This window comes from Neomonachus schauinslandi, chromosome X (genome assembly GCF_002201575.2).
Source record: "Neomonachus schauinslandi chromosome X, ASM220157v2, whole genome shotgun sequence".
In the NCBI taxonomy this organism is placed as follows: domain Eukaryota; kingdom Metazoa; phylum Chordata; class Mammalia; order Carnivora; family Phocidae; genus Neomonachus; species Neomonachus schauinslandi.
Genome location: NC_058419.1, coordinates 31,477,242 through 31,491,552, shown reverse-complemented (window position 1 = coordinate 31,491,552; position 14,311 = coordinate 31,477,242).

Below are 14,311 nucleotides of genomic sequence, written 5' to 3'. Positions count from 1 at the left end.
AATGTTAATATATTATTATTAGAGAAAAGCATGATACAAAGCTACACAGAAGGTAGGAGTCTAAATGTTGCCTTATTAAAAAAAAAAAAAGGACGGAAAAAAAAATGACTGAATGAAATACACCTAAATGTTAAGAGTAGTGAAATTTGAATAATGGGATTGGAAATTATTTCTTATTTATACTTTCCTATATTTTCTAAGTTTTCTACTAGGAATATGGACTAACATTATAAGAAAAATGTTATTTTTTTTTCCATTAGGTGATTAGGAAGACTATTAACAGTATGGAAAGTGTTCATGGTATCATGTTTGTAAGAAAAGCAAAATCCTGGGGCGCCTGGCTGGCTGAGTCGGTGGGACATGCAACTCTTGATCTCAGGGCTGAGTTCAAGCCTCACATTGTGTGTAGAGCTTACTTAAAAAAAAAAAAAAAAGACAAAATTGTACATAATCATGATAACTATGTAAAATATATGCATGGAAAAAGTTGAAAGGAAGTATACCAAGATAATAACTGGTTTATTTTAGATAGGGTGGAATAATGTGTGATTTATTTTCTTTTCTGCATTTTCCAAAACTTCTATAAATTTCATATATATATATATATATATATAACCTTTAATGGGTGGAAATTCACTTAATAAGCAAAGGAAGTACATGGGAGTATTGGGATAAGCATTAATGATGAGTGTTTTAAAAAATAATATTTGCAGTCGAAAAAGATCCATTCATCTTAATATTCTCAGAAGAAAAAGACACAGCATGGAATAGCTGACATGGATATTGGGTGTGATAGGCAAAATACTGTCCCTCCCCCAAAGCTATCTACTTCCTAATCCCTGGGACCTGTGAATATGTCACCTCACATGGCAAAAGAAACCTTGCAGATGTAACTAAGTTTTATGAGATGGAGAGATTATCCTAGATTACCCAGTTGGGCTAAATACAATCAAAGGGGTCCTTCAATTAGAAGAAAGCAGAAGAGGTCTAAGGGGTGAGATGTGAGAAGAACTCAACCTACAGTTGCTGGCTCTGAAGGTGGAGGAAGGAGACTCCAGCAAAGGAACACAGGTGGCTTCTGGAAGCTGGGAAAGGCAAAGAAATGGATATCTCCAGAAAGGAAACGGTCCTGCCTGTATCTTGGTGTTAGCCCAATAACCTCCAGAACTGTCAAATAACAAATCTGTGTTGTTTTAAGCACTGAGTTTGTGGGAATTTGTTACAGCACCAAGAGGAAACGAATACGTGGGGTTATAGATAGCTAGAAAAAAAAATCTGATCTTAGCAATTTGTTTTAGGGAGAACAAAATAACTGAGGCCAGAAAGTGCGCTGCAACTGAATTAACAATGTTGTTAACGGCAAGAGGTGTGTCTGGATGTAAATGTGTCATTAAGTATATGTTTAAGGCCAAACGATACACCAGAATTGCACTCAAAGGAAAGGCTAGGACAGACCGGGTTGAGTTTCCCTTCTATTTCAATCCATGTCCCTACTCCCCACTGATCATTAGATTAATACTTACTCCCTATCCAACCCACAGAAAAGAAACTACTTGAAATATGTAGCCAAGAGAAGAAGTATTTTATACATAAAAATAATGATAAAGGCTGTACCAATTTAACTGTAAATATTAAATATATCACATGCACTGTACAATACGGAAAATCTGACAAAATAGTTTTTATTTTTTATTTATTTATTTTTTTTTTTTTTTAAAGATTTTATTTATTTATTTGAGAGAGAGAGAATGAGAGACAGAGAGCGTGAGAGGGAGGAGGGTCAGAGGGAGAAGCAGGCTCCCAAGGAGCAGGGAGCCCGATGCGGGACTCGATCCCGGGAATCCAGGATCATGACCTGAGCCGAAGGCAGTCGCCCAACCAACTGAGCCACCCAGGCGCCCCAAAATAGTTTTTAGTATGGAAGTTTGTTTTTTACTTGAAATAGGTAAAATGCAGCTTTCTGATGTATAACCGACGCTTAAGTATATCAGAAAACCTGGATACTCGTGTGTTGGCTCTTTCCCGTGCTAGGTGAACTTCGAGGAACTCTCTCACCTTTGCATATCAGATTCCCTGTCTTTTTACATTTAAGAGGGTTGAACGCTATCTCTGCAATCTTCTCTCTCTCAAGAAATGTAGGCTGTTATTTGGGGAGCCACAACTATCATTAGCAAAACAAATAACCGTAACTGTGTTTTCAACTCCTTTCAAAAATCAAGGTAAACTGATTCAGGGTCTACCTTCCAGGGAGAATAAAGTAATTCGGCATATCACCTCATTAATTTTTGAGGAAAGGAGAAAGTATTTCTGTTCGGAAAACAAGGAGAAAGAAAAAGAAACGGGTAGCCGATGGCAGAGCCAGGGCCAAAAAACACGGTTTCTCAAACTCCAAATTCAGTATTGCATTCCGCCTTTTCCACAGAAGTGTCAATCAGGTAAATGAATTACCTTTAAGGGGAATGGGTAGGAATAGGTAGGCTCAAGAGCTAATATTTAAGTGCTTTCCCTTCATGTGACACGGTCAAAGGATAAATGTAACATGGGAGTGCAGACTGCAGGGTCTGCAGATCAAAGAGCTGTTGTGTCCCTAGAGCCCTTACCCATTTTAGCAGTGCCTCAGGGAACCCAGAGAGAAAAGTGTGTTCTAGGGGGCTTCCCACTGACGCGAATAGCCATCGAAGCTTGAGAAGGCCGAAAATGGGAGCTTCGCTAAGCCTGACAGACCTGCCAACTCTGGACAGTGGCTGAGCTCAAACAAGTTCAGACAAAGTTACATAAGAGTATTTTCAATAAGGTGCCCAGGAAAAATAAATGACAACGTATATCTAGGCATAGCTCTAGCTCCTGTCAAAAACAACATCAAGCTTGATTGGAATTCACTCTGCTGTCTCTGTTACTTTGTTTCCCAGAAAACAGATTGCTAAGACCACCAGAGGATTTCTCTCGGGCTATCTATAGCCTGTACCACACAGGAGAATTTGTTTCATAACATACTGTGAATGAGATCCTGAGGAAGGGAGGAGGACACACTTCTTCTCTTTCAATGCCAGGTTAAGGCCTTGGGCTCTCAGAGGAGCCCCATGGTAGGGCTGTCTAAGGTTCACAAAGCTTTAAATTGCCATAGTTCAACCCTGAAGGCAGGTACGGAAACTCTAAGCTAATCAAAGGGTAGAGGTTCCACGAAAAAGTAAAGGTATTACTCTTTTTCTGTTCATTTCAATCCAAAATGAAGCAATGGTCAAAAAAAATTTTTGGTTTTGTTTTTTGTTTTCTTCAAAGGGTATTTTTTAAAGATTTTATTTATTTATTTGACAGAGAGAGAGAGAGAGCACAAGCAGGGAGAGTGGCAGAGGGAGAGGGAGAAACAAGTTCCCTGCTGAGCAGGGAGCCCGACATGGGACTTGATCCCAGGACCCCAGGACCATGACCCAGGCCAAAGGCAGACGCTTAACCAACTGAGCCACCCAGGCACCCCTAAAAAAAGTGTTGATGGGGCGCCTGGCTGGCTCAGTGGGTAGAGCATGCGACTCTTGATCTCGGGGTTGTAGGTTCAAGCCCCACATTGGGTGTAGAGATTGCTTAAAAATAAAGTCTTTAAAAAAAAAAAACAAGTGTTGGGGGATTGGGAGTTGAAATACCACACAACACCAGTAACTAGCAAGACAAAGGAAACCTCTGTTTTCTGGCTATTTTTTAAAAGCATCCACATTCATTAAGGCTCTGAATTATTTCATGGGTCCATAGTCCTTGTCACCCAAAATAGAACCGAATGCAACCCAAAATAGAACATAACCCAGCTGGGGTTCAGCAACCCTTGGAAATTTGACATCGTCTTTTAACACTCTCCATGCAACAGCATTTGCTGGGAAGATGAAAAGGAAGGGAAATGAAAGATAAGAAAAGGAGAGAAGTGGAAAGTTTTTAGAGAAAAACTTACTTTCATCCCCTTTCAAGCCCCCAATTCATTTATAGCACTGAACCTATCAGTCAGAATGTATGCATACACCCAGAGTCAGCAGAATTGGCCTGGCCTTAGGGTCAACACCGTGGGTAGCATTTAGAAGCTCTGCACCAAACTTAGAGCCGTTCCTTTTTATTTGTTTGCTGCCCTCTCTAAAAGATCATCATGGAATTGGTTAACCATTACCTATCTGCCACGTATTCGTTTGTCAGAGATTAGCAATGCAGTTAATGGAATGCATTCAGGGAAGGGAACGTAGGACAGGTAACACAGGACAGTCACAACCCCCCTCCCTGGGGAGTTCACAAACCAAGGAAGGAGATGGAGAGGCAGAAGGTCAAATGCACCAACTCCGGAGCTGAACTTCCTGGATTTGAACTCTGTATCCATGCGTATTAGTGTGTGACCTGGACAACTTACCTAAACTCTCTGTGCCTCAATTTCTTGTTTGTGGAATGAGAATAATGATAGTAGCTACTTCATGGGGATTATTATGAAAACAAGATCAATTAATAGGCAGGGTTTGAACCTGGCCCAATGTAAACGCTATATAAGTGTTAGCTATTATAACGACTATTGCCAATGGAACTATTAATACCATTTATTGGGACATTGATCGCTGCTACCACCACCAGAGAAATGAGAGTCGATGCTAAGAAAGCCATAAGAAAGGACACCAAATTCTGCTTGGAAGAGGCAAGGGGGTACACAAGTTTCACAGAGGAGTTGATACTTGTGCTGAGTCTTGAAGGATAAACAGGAGTTGGTTGGGCCAAGAATGAGAGAGAAGGCATACCAGAAAAAGGGATGGAAATACGAGGGACTATGTCACCTTCCAATGTTGGGGAACATTGCAATGCATGCTCTAGGCAGAAGAGGAGGCCGGTGAGGCGGAGGGGAGCTGCACAAAAGGCCCTGTCACACCTGAGTCGCTGAAGAGATCTAAACAAGGAAATGATACGAACAGATTTACATTTCAGAAAGATCATCATGGCTGCCACGGGAGGGCTGGACCGCAGGGGGAGGCAGGGGAGGAGCGGACTGGAGAAATAATTAGGAAGGAGAAATAGGACCTGGTGACTGGCTGAATATGGGGGATGAGAAAGAAAAAGAAGAGTCCAGGATGATGCCTAAGTTTCTGACTCAAGCCACTGAGTGAGTGGTGGATCGTTAAACAAAGCCAAGCCTAAAGAGCAGGAGACAGGTGCTGGGAACTGCCATTATATGGGTTTGGACCCACAGTGCTTACAGTACTGGGGAATCTTTTTTTTTTTTAAAGATTTTATTTATTTATTTGACAGAGAGAGAGAGGGAACACAAGCAGGGGGAGAGAGAGAGGGAAAAGCAGGCTTCCGGCTGAGCAGGGAGCCCAATGCGGGGCTCGATCCCAGGACCCTGGGACCATGACCCGAGCCGAAGGCAGACGCTAAACAACTGAACCACCCAGGCTCCCCAGTACTGGAGAATCTTCATACGGAATAACCACTTATGAGTTTTAAAACATTAAGAGTGCTTCAGAAAAGTGGGATCATACTTTTCCAAATACTTCACAGTGAGCATATATTGTACAACTGGGTGAGGAAAACTTTAAGACAGATACACAGAATAGGCTGCCTTCCCCAACTTCCCACTAAATGTCAAACAGACAGAAGAGTGAGGAAAACCAGCATCCGCATGGCAACTGAGAGCTGGCAAAGGTGCTGTTCCTTTCTACTGGAGGCCCCTTCCAAACACCGCCGACCCCAGTACCTCTTCTGAGTTCCTACCAAGTCAGAAAGGAAGCCTATGTGCCACACTCGGCAAACATGGTGTACTCAATTCTTATTGCTGCTGTGACAAATTCCTAGAAACTCAGTGGCTTTAAACAACACAAACTGACTGTCTCACAGTCCTAGGGGTCAGATGTCTAAAATCAAGGTGTTGGCAGGGCTTCAGGGGAGAGTTTGTTTCCTTGCCTTTTCCAGCTTCTAGAAGCCCCTTGCACTTTGTCGCTTGTGGAACCTTCCTCCATCGTCAAAGAGTATAGCTCTAACTTGTTTCCATCTTCCTAACTCCTTCTTCTGACTCTGACTCATCTTGCATCCCTCTTAGAAATAGTTCCTTGTGATAACACTGGGCCCTTCAAGATAATCCAGGATAATCTTCCCATCTCAACTCGATCATGTCTGCACAGTCCTTTTTGCCACATAGAGTTATTAGTCACAGGTTCTGGGGATTAGGATGTGGGCCTCTTTGCGGGGCCATTATTCTGACTAATACAGGTAGTATTTGCCAGTTTTCTTCACTGTAAAGGTATTATTTTTTTCTTTTCCACACTCATTTCTTTGGAAGTGAATCAGGAAGTCCAAACTCAAGGGAGGAGGGAGATGAAGTTCTATTTCATAGATGGGGAAAATGAATATATATGAACACACACACATACACACATATAAAATTTGGAATTCTTCTGTAAGCAAGATTTGGGTCTTCTTCATTTTTTTTAAAGATTTTATTTATTTATTTATTTATTTGAGAGAGAGAGAGAGAGAGAGGGTGTGTGTGTGTGTGAGTAGGGGGAGGGGCAGAGCGGGAGGGAGAGAGAGAGAAGCAGACTCTGGGATGAGTGCAGACCCCAACATGGGGCTCAATCTCAGGACCCTGAGATCAAGACCTGAGCCAAAACCAAGAATTGGGTGCTCTACCGACTGAGGCACCCAGGTGCCCCTCATTTACTTTTTTCCGGTCGTTTATTTCTCTCAGTACTGACTTGTAGGTAAAAGTCTGAGAAAGGGGTTGGATTAGTACCCAAGAGCACACAGAGAGGGACAACAGTTAATTCATTCACTCTGCAAATGTTTATTGAGCAACTAATATGTCCCAGACTTGGTTGTGAGTACTCACATTAAAGCAATCAATAAGACAGACAAGGGGCACCTGGGTGGCTCAGTCGTTGAGCGTCTGCCTTCGGCTCAGGTCATGATCCCAGGGTCCTGGGATTGAGTCCCGCATTGGGCTCCCTGCTCAATGGGAAGCCTGCTTCTCCCTCTCCAACTCCCCCTGCTTGTGTTCCTGCTCTCGCTGTCTATCTCTGTCAGATAAATAAAATCTTAAAAAAAAAATAAGACAGACAAAATCACTGTCCTCCTAGAGCTTCTATTTTAGTGAAAGGTGGTAAATAATAAATAAACAAAGAAGGAAGAAGCAGAGATTGAAACTAAGGTGATGTGCCACTACACAGGTAGCTGATTCAGACTGGGTAGTCAAAGAAAACTTCTCGAAGGAGAGGCCATTTAAGTAGGGATCTGAAAAGAGGAGCCAGCCACACAAAGACCATGGGGAAGGACGTTTCAGACAAAGGGAACAGCCAGTACAAAGCCATTCTGGGAATCTTTCTTCCTTTGAGAATAAACAAACAGAAAAACAGCTAGCATGGGGCCAATGAAAATGTATTGAGAAACAAGGAAAAATTTGTCATCATAAACACTCAGGGAAAGAGCAGAACTCTGCAAATGCTTTCATATAGTAGCCAGAAAACAATGTTGAAAGCCTCTGGCACATTCAAGGAGAATACGAAAACATGGCCTCAATCAAGTAGGAAGAGGAAGTCAAATGTAACACGATCGGGTGAGGAAAGTATACATTCTATTGGTCAACTGCAGGGAAACTCAACAAGAGCCACATCCAAAATGTACATTAGAGGGAGGAAAGAGAAGATTTGACCAGTATAAAATGAATTCATGAAATAGAAAGAAAAAAGGTAAATATTAAAACGAGGAGAGAGAAGATGATATATATGGAAGACACTATAACTAATCACACCCCAAAGTGGATTCAACCTAAATATTTCATATGAAGAAATCGTTTGTCCCATGGAAGAGTTTCTACGTTGTAGCTACTATGTGTCTAACAAGTTTGCACTGACATGTGAAAATGCCAGCAGTACAACTAAGAAAACTAGCAGGATACAGACATAATACAGCATATAAAAAAAAAAATAGTGAGTGCTTCCAAATACTGAGCATTTTTTTTTTAAGATTTTATTTATTTATTTTGACAGAGAGAGACACAGCGAGAGAGGGAACACAAGCAGGGGGAGTGGGAGAGGGAGAAGCAGGCTTCCCGCCGAGCAGGGAGCCCCATGCCGGGCTCGATCCCGGGACCCCGGGACCATGACCTGAGCCGAAGGCAGACGCTTAATGACTGAGCCACCCAGGCGCCCCAAATACTGAGCATTTACCATGTGCCAAGAGCCTGACTCTCTTAAAAACATTTTATTTTATCCTCAGAGCAATCCCACAGAGTGATACCATTTTATTTTATAGCTGAGGAAACAGACTGAGAGAGGTTAAGAAACATTCCAAAGTTCACACAGCTACTAAAAGTAGCGGAGCTTGATTTGAACCTGTATTTGGCAGACTTCCGAGCCTCTGCTCTTAACCACAACATTGAAACCAGAGCACATTCAATAATTACAAACGCAGTTCCACTTAAAGAAGCACCAAGAGGCTAGAGCAGAAATGCCCCAAGGGGTTAACAGGGATTACTTTAGGTGATTATTTCCACCGTGTATATGTAATTTTCTCTTTTTCAGCGTTCTATAATAAATATGTATTACTTATAGAGTCAAAACAAAATGGTGGAGAAGGGGAATGAAGAACTCTTTAGTCTGGGACTCATGAAAAAAATTTAGACTTGAGATATAAATGTTAAGGTCTTCAGCCTATCATCTGAGACTGAGGTAACGGCTGTAGAAGAGCTTGCCCAGAAAGATACGTGTAGAATATGTACAGAATTATGAACAGCAACACTCAAGACATAGGTAGAGGAAGAGGAATAAGGGTAGTAATACTTTCTATGGCCTGGAAAATTCCTCTAGATAGATCAAACATGCAACATTACTAATAAGTTCGTGTCCTTTGTATAAAGGTACACAAGTCTTCAGTGAGAGGAAGAAGTATGCTGACAAACTGCACATGCAGTTTGGCAATATGTTATGACAATAATAACGCGTAAGCCAAATCTACAAAATACCTGGGCCAAAAGAGAAGTCCATTATATAGAATGTAAGTGGCCTCAGAAATGCACGTATTACCCCCTTGTATTATAACCCTCAGAGGCATCTTCTAGCCTAAAATTTGAGTTTATTATCATCATTGCCTCACTTACTTCAGCAAAGGAAAAACTAGGTCCTCATAAGTTTTCAATCCTTAAAAAGCACAGAAAAACATATCTTTGTGGAAGTTTATAAAGCCAAATTATGAAAACAGTAATAAAAGGGCTTATCTTCCATGACTGATCATCCTTGAACTTAATCAAAGATATGTTTATTGGGGAGCCTTGATGGCGCAGTCGGTTAAGCATCTGACTCTTGGTTTCAGCTCAGGTTGAGATCTTAGGGTCTTGAGATTGAGCCCTGCATGGGGCTCTGCACTCAGCATGGAGTCTGCTTGAGACTCTCCCTCTCTCTCCCTCTGGCCCTCCCCCCTGCGCGAGCACTCTCTCCCTCTCTCTAAAATAAATAAATCTTGGGTGCCTGGGTGGCTCAGTCAGTTAAGTGTCTGCCTTCAGCTCAGGTCATGATCCCAGGGTCCTGGGATCGAGCCCTGAGTTGGGCTCCCTGCTAAGCAGGGAGCTTAGCTGCTTTTCCCTCTCCCTCTGCCTCTCCCCTCTGCTCATTCTCTCTCACACAAATAAATAAAATCTTTAACCAAAAAATAAAATAAATCTTAAAAAAAAAAAACCCTGTGTTTATTTATCACCTACTATGTGCTCAGGCTTAGTGATATAATTCCAGGCTTTTAAAATTAAAAGGGAGGATGGGATCTTTCAATCCTTAAATTTTACAGATGAGGACAGTCCTTGACAAAGAGTAAAGGCTCAATATTTTTAAATATCTAACGAACTGAATCAAAGCCCTGTGTTCCGTTTTGACATCATACACTATTAAGAAGTAATTATATAGGGGCGCTTGGGTGGCTCACTCATTAAGCGTTTGCCTTCGGCTCAGGTCATTATCCCCAGGGTCCTGGGATCAGGCCCCGCATAGGGCTCCCTGCTCTGCGGGAAGCCTGCTTCTCCCTCTCCCACTCCCCCTGCTTGTGTTCCCTCTAGCGCTGTGTCTCCCTCTGTCAAATAAATAAATAAAATCTTTAAAATAAAAAAAGAAGTAATTATATATTATATCAGTAAAAAAAAAAAAAAAGCCTGAGCTTATTCCTAGATTCTGTACTGAATTTCATTAGCCTATTTTACAATTTTAATGACTGTCACTTAATATTCAATTACTTAACTATAAGACCTGACTGTGGGAAACAAAACTACCCAAACAATTTAACCAAATAAAATCATCAGCAACAAATAATTATTAGTGTTGTACATTCTCAAATATTTAAGGAATTCCTATTATGCACAAAATCCTGTATTATATGGGATTTAAATACAAATTAGATACAGTTAGTCACTCTCTCAAAGAGCACCCTTAATGATGGTGTAAAGCAAAGACATGCTGAAGTTACTTTAGTGCAGAACCGCATGTGATAAAACAGTTCAGAGGCAAAGGAGACGCTACTGGTCATCGGCTTGGATCCATCAAGGAAGGCATTAGGTAGGGCATGGAATTTGATCTGTGTCTTGAAGAACAGGTGGGATTCTCAACAGTCAGAGACAGGAGAAGGCAATCTGGGTGATATTATCAGATTAGCAATTTTAAAAGATCACTTTGACTAGAGTGTGAAGACTCTAGCTGAACATCAAATACTGTGAAATTTACCCCAAAATATTTCACAACTCCATCCCCACCCCTCTTCTTCTCTACTGACCTCACCTTTGTTCAGACGCTCCTCATTTCTTATTCTGACTACTACAATAACTACCTAGCAGGCAGGGAACCATGTATTATCATTCACTGTTATATCCCTAACACCTTGCACGGTAAGTGGTACATGATATTATTTAAAGGGATGGAAACTGTATTATGCAGTGTTCGGCACTCTTTTTCCTGTATTGCAAGTACCAGACAGTATTCTATACTGTGTTTTATTCATCAGTACTTTTAGAAAACTGGAACATTGTCAGAGCTTTACACATCATTGCAGAATTCCTTATTAGAGCTAGGAACCTCCTCAAAACCCACCACCAACACAATACCAAATGGGTGACTCTTACCACCATGTGCCCTCCCAGACATTACTGTAATGTGTGAGTGAGGATGGTGTTTGGATAGAGATGCTGTTCCCAGCAAAGTAAGCCACCTACGGCTGACCTTTCGCAGAGCTTCCTGAATCACTGGAATAAAACTTCAGAAAGGGTAAAATGTACGCTGAATGGCAGACAGCAAGACTAAAAACATCTAAGATGAATAAGAGGTCAACGCTCTCTTGTGTTGCCGCCCCAACCCTTAATTATCTTTCTACATGCTTTATTAATTTTTCATAGCAATTTTCTCCAATATATATAAGCTCAATGAGAACAAAGATTCATCATTTTCATCATATTTTAGCACATGAAAGTGGTTAGTTAGCACTTAGCAATTGCAGAGTAAATGTTTGTTGAATTACCAATCGGAGAAACTGTTAGATTTTTTTGATGAGCAATTACTACATGCCAGACATTGTGCAACACAATGGGGATACACTGCTTCAATACACTCATTATCTTATTTGAATAAGCACTTTAAATTCATGTTAAACTGGGTGCCTGGGTGGCTCAGTTGGTTAAGCGACTGCCTTCAGCTCAGTTCATGATCCTGGAGTCCTGGGATCGAGTCCCGCATCGGGCTCCCTGCTCAGCAGGGGGTCTGCTTCTCCCTCTGACCCTCTTCCCTCTCGTACTCTCTGTCTCTCATTCTCTCTCTCTCAAATAAATAAATAAAATCTTTAAAAAAAAAATTCATGTTAAACCTATATAATAATTTGGGAGGAGTTAGTTTTTTAAACCAGGATCATGGTATGCCTGCTTTCTTGAATTTGTCAATTTTCTTCAGATAGGTCTGAGACATTTTTGTTGGGGTTATTACTACATACTTCTGTTTTATGGTTTTTGTAAATTTTTTTTATATTATACCTTTTAAATGGCTACTTCTGGGATAAATAAAAGGTATTGGTTAATTTTTACCTTATATCCCACTACTTTTTTAGCACTCATTAGAATTCTATCAACTAAGAAGTTGTTTTTAAGTCTTAGCTTTTGTAGGTACGTAAGCCTATCTTCTAAAACTTGATCTTTTTTTTTTTTTGTCTCCTCCTTTCTGTTAGTTATGCTACTTTATTGACACTGGCCAGAATTTATTTTAAATAATGATGACTGTAGGCATCTTTGTTGCTGCTTATGGAACTACTATATTACATGCTGGATTGTTGGTTTTAGAGAGATAATTATTTTTCTTATTAAGAGAGCAAGTTTCTTTGACATTTTTAAAAAAATTTTTTTAAGTTATCTCTACACTCAACATGGGGTTTGAACTCACAGCCCTGGGATCAAGAGTCACATGCTCTCTTGACTGAGCCAGCCAGGCGCCCTTCACATTTTTATTCTTAAAATGGGCACTGCATTTTTTCAAACACTTTCAGCATTTATTTTTTTAAGATTTTTATTTTTAAGTGATCTCTACACCCAACGTGGGGTTCAAACTCAAGACCCCGAGATCGAGTCACGTGGTCTACTGACTGAGCCAGCCAGGTGCCCCCCTTCAGCATTTATTTTATTTTTTTAATGAGATCTATTGACACAATGCATCATATAACTTTCATTGTATTAAACAATTAACACTCTGGGATAAAACATTCTTAGTCACAAGGGGTCAATTCTTTGCATATATTCCTGAATGTGTTTGGTTTATATTTTATTTAGAATCCAAAATTGATCTATAATATATATACACAAACAAGGAAAATTTTTCTCAGATTTTGATACCTGAATTATGCAGCATTATAAAATGAATGGGGCAGTTTTCCATCATTTTTTATGCTCTCAGTTTATTTAGTATCAGAATTATCTGTTTCTTTCAAAGAGTCTTATTTATAATAAAGATTGTAACAGTAGGAAATCACAAGTCACTGATTTATAAACTAGGGGTCATACAACTAGTTCCTTATGTCTTGTGAGGTATGGCTCAGGTTATAATTCAGATCCCTTGCATGTACAAAGGTATTAATTTAAAATTAAAACTACAAAGAGGCTTTTCTTTTATAAAGTGTTCTTATTAATTATTCAGATTCTATGTCAAATCTAGGACATAAGTTCATTTCTTTGGTTTCTGGTTAAGAATGCACTTATAATGTGAGGGCTACAACCATAAAACTTCAGGAAGAAAGTCTAAAATTTGGGAGAGCACAGATTTATTGGGTAAGATGCAAAAAGCATGAGTATAAAAGAAAAAAAGATAAACTGAACTTCATCAAAATTTTAAAAATTCTGCTCATCAAAAGACACAAATAAGAAAAACAGGATGGCAAGGCACAGATTGAAAGAAAGTATCTATAATGCAACATATTGAAATATTCAGAATAGGCTTAAAAACTCCTCAAACGATGGGGGCGCCTGGGTGGCTCAGTGGGTTGAGCGTCTGCCTTCGGCTCAGGTGGGATCGAGCCCCGTGCCGGGCTCCCTCCTCAGCGGGGAGCCTGCTTCTCCCTCTCCCCCTGAGTGTGCTCTCTCTCTCTCACTATCTCTCTCTCTCTGGGTCAAATATATAAATAAAATCTTAAAAAAAACAAAAAACACCTCCTTAAACGTGAAAAGAAAACAACCCAATTTTTTTAATGGGCAAAGGACCTGAACAGATGAAAATATTCTCAAAATCATTACACATGAGGAAAATGCAAACTGAAATTCATTATGAGAAACCACTACACACCCAAGAGAATGGCTAAAATTAAAAAGGCTAACAAGGGAAGCCTGGCTGGCTCAGTCAGTAGAGCATGTGACCCTTGGTCTCAGGGTTGTGAGTTCAAGCCCCACCTTGGGCACGGAGCCCACTTAAAAATAATTAAATTAAATTAAATTAAAATGCTAACAATACCAAGAATTAGCGAGGATTCTCACTTGTCACTGGTCAGAGGAGAAAATGATACAATCACTTTAGAAAAGTCTTTGGCAAGGGGAGCTTGGGTGGCTCAGTCAGTTAAGTGTCTGACTCTTGATTTCGGTGCAGGTCATGATCTCAGGGGCCTGGGATCAAGCCCTGCATCAGGCTCTGCATTCAGCACAGAGTCTGCTTGTCCCTTTCCCTCTGCTCCTCCTCTGGCTCTCTCTCTCTCAAATAAATAAATGAAATCTTAAAAAAAAAGTCTTTGGCAGTCTATTAATGTTAAATAAATTATATATACATATTTAATATATGTTACAGAAAATAAATTTAATAAATTAAAATAA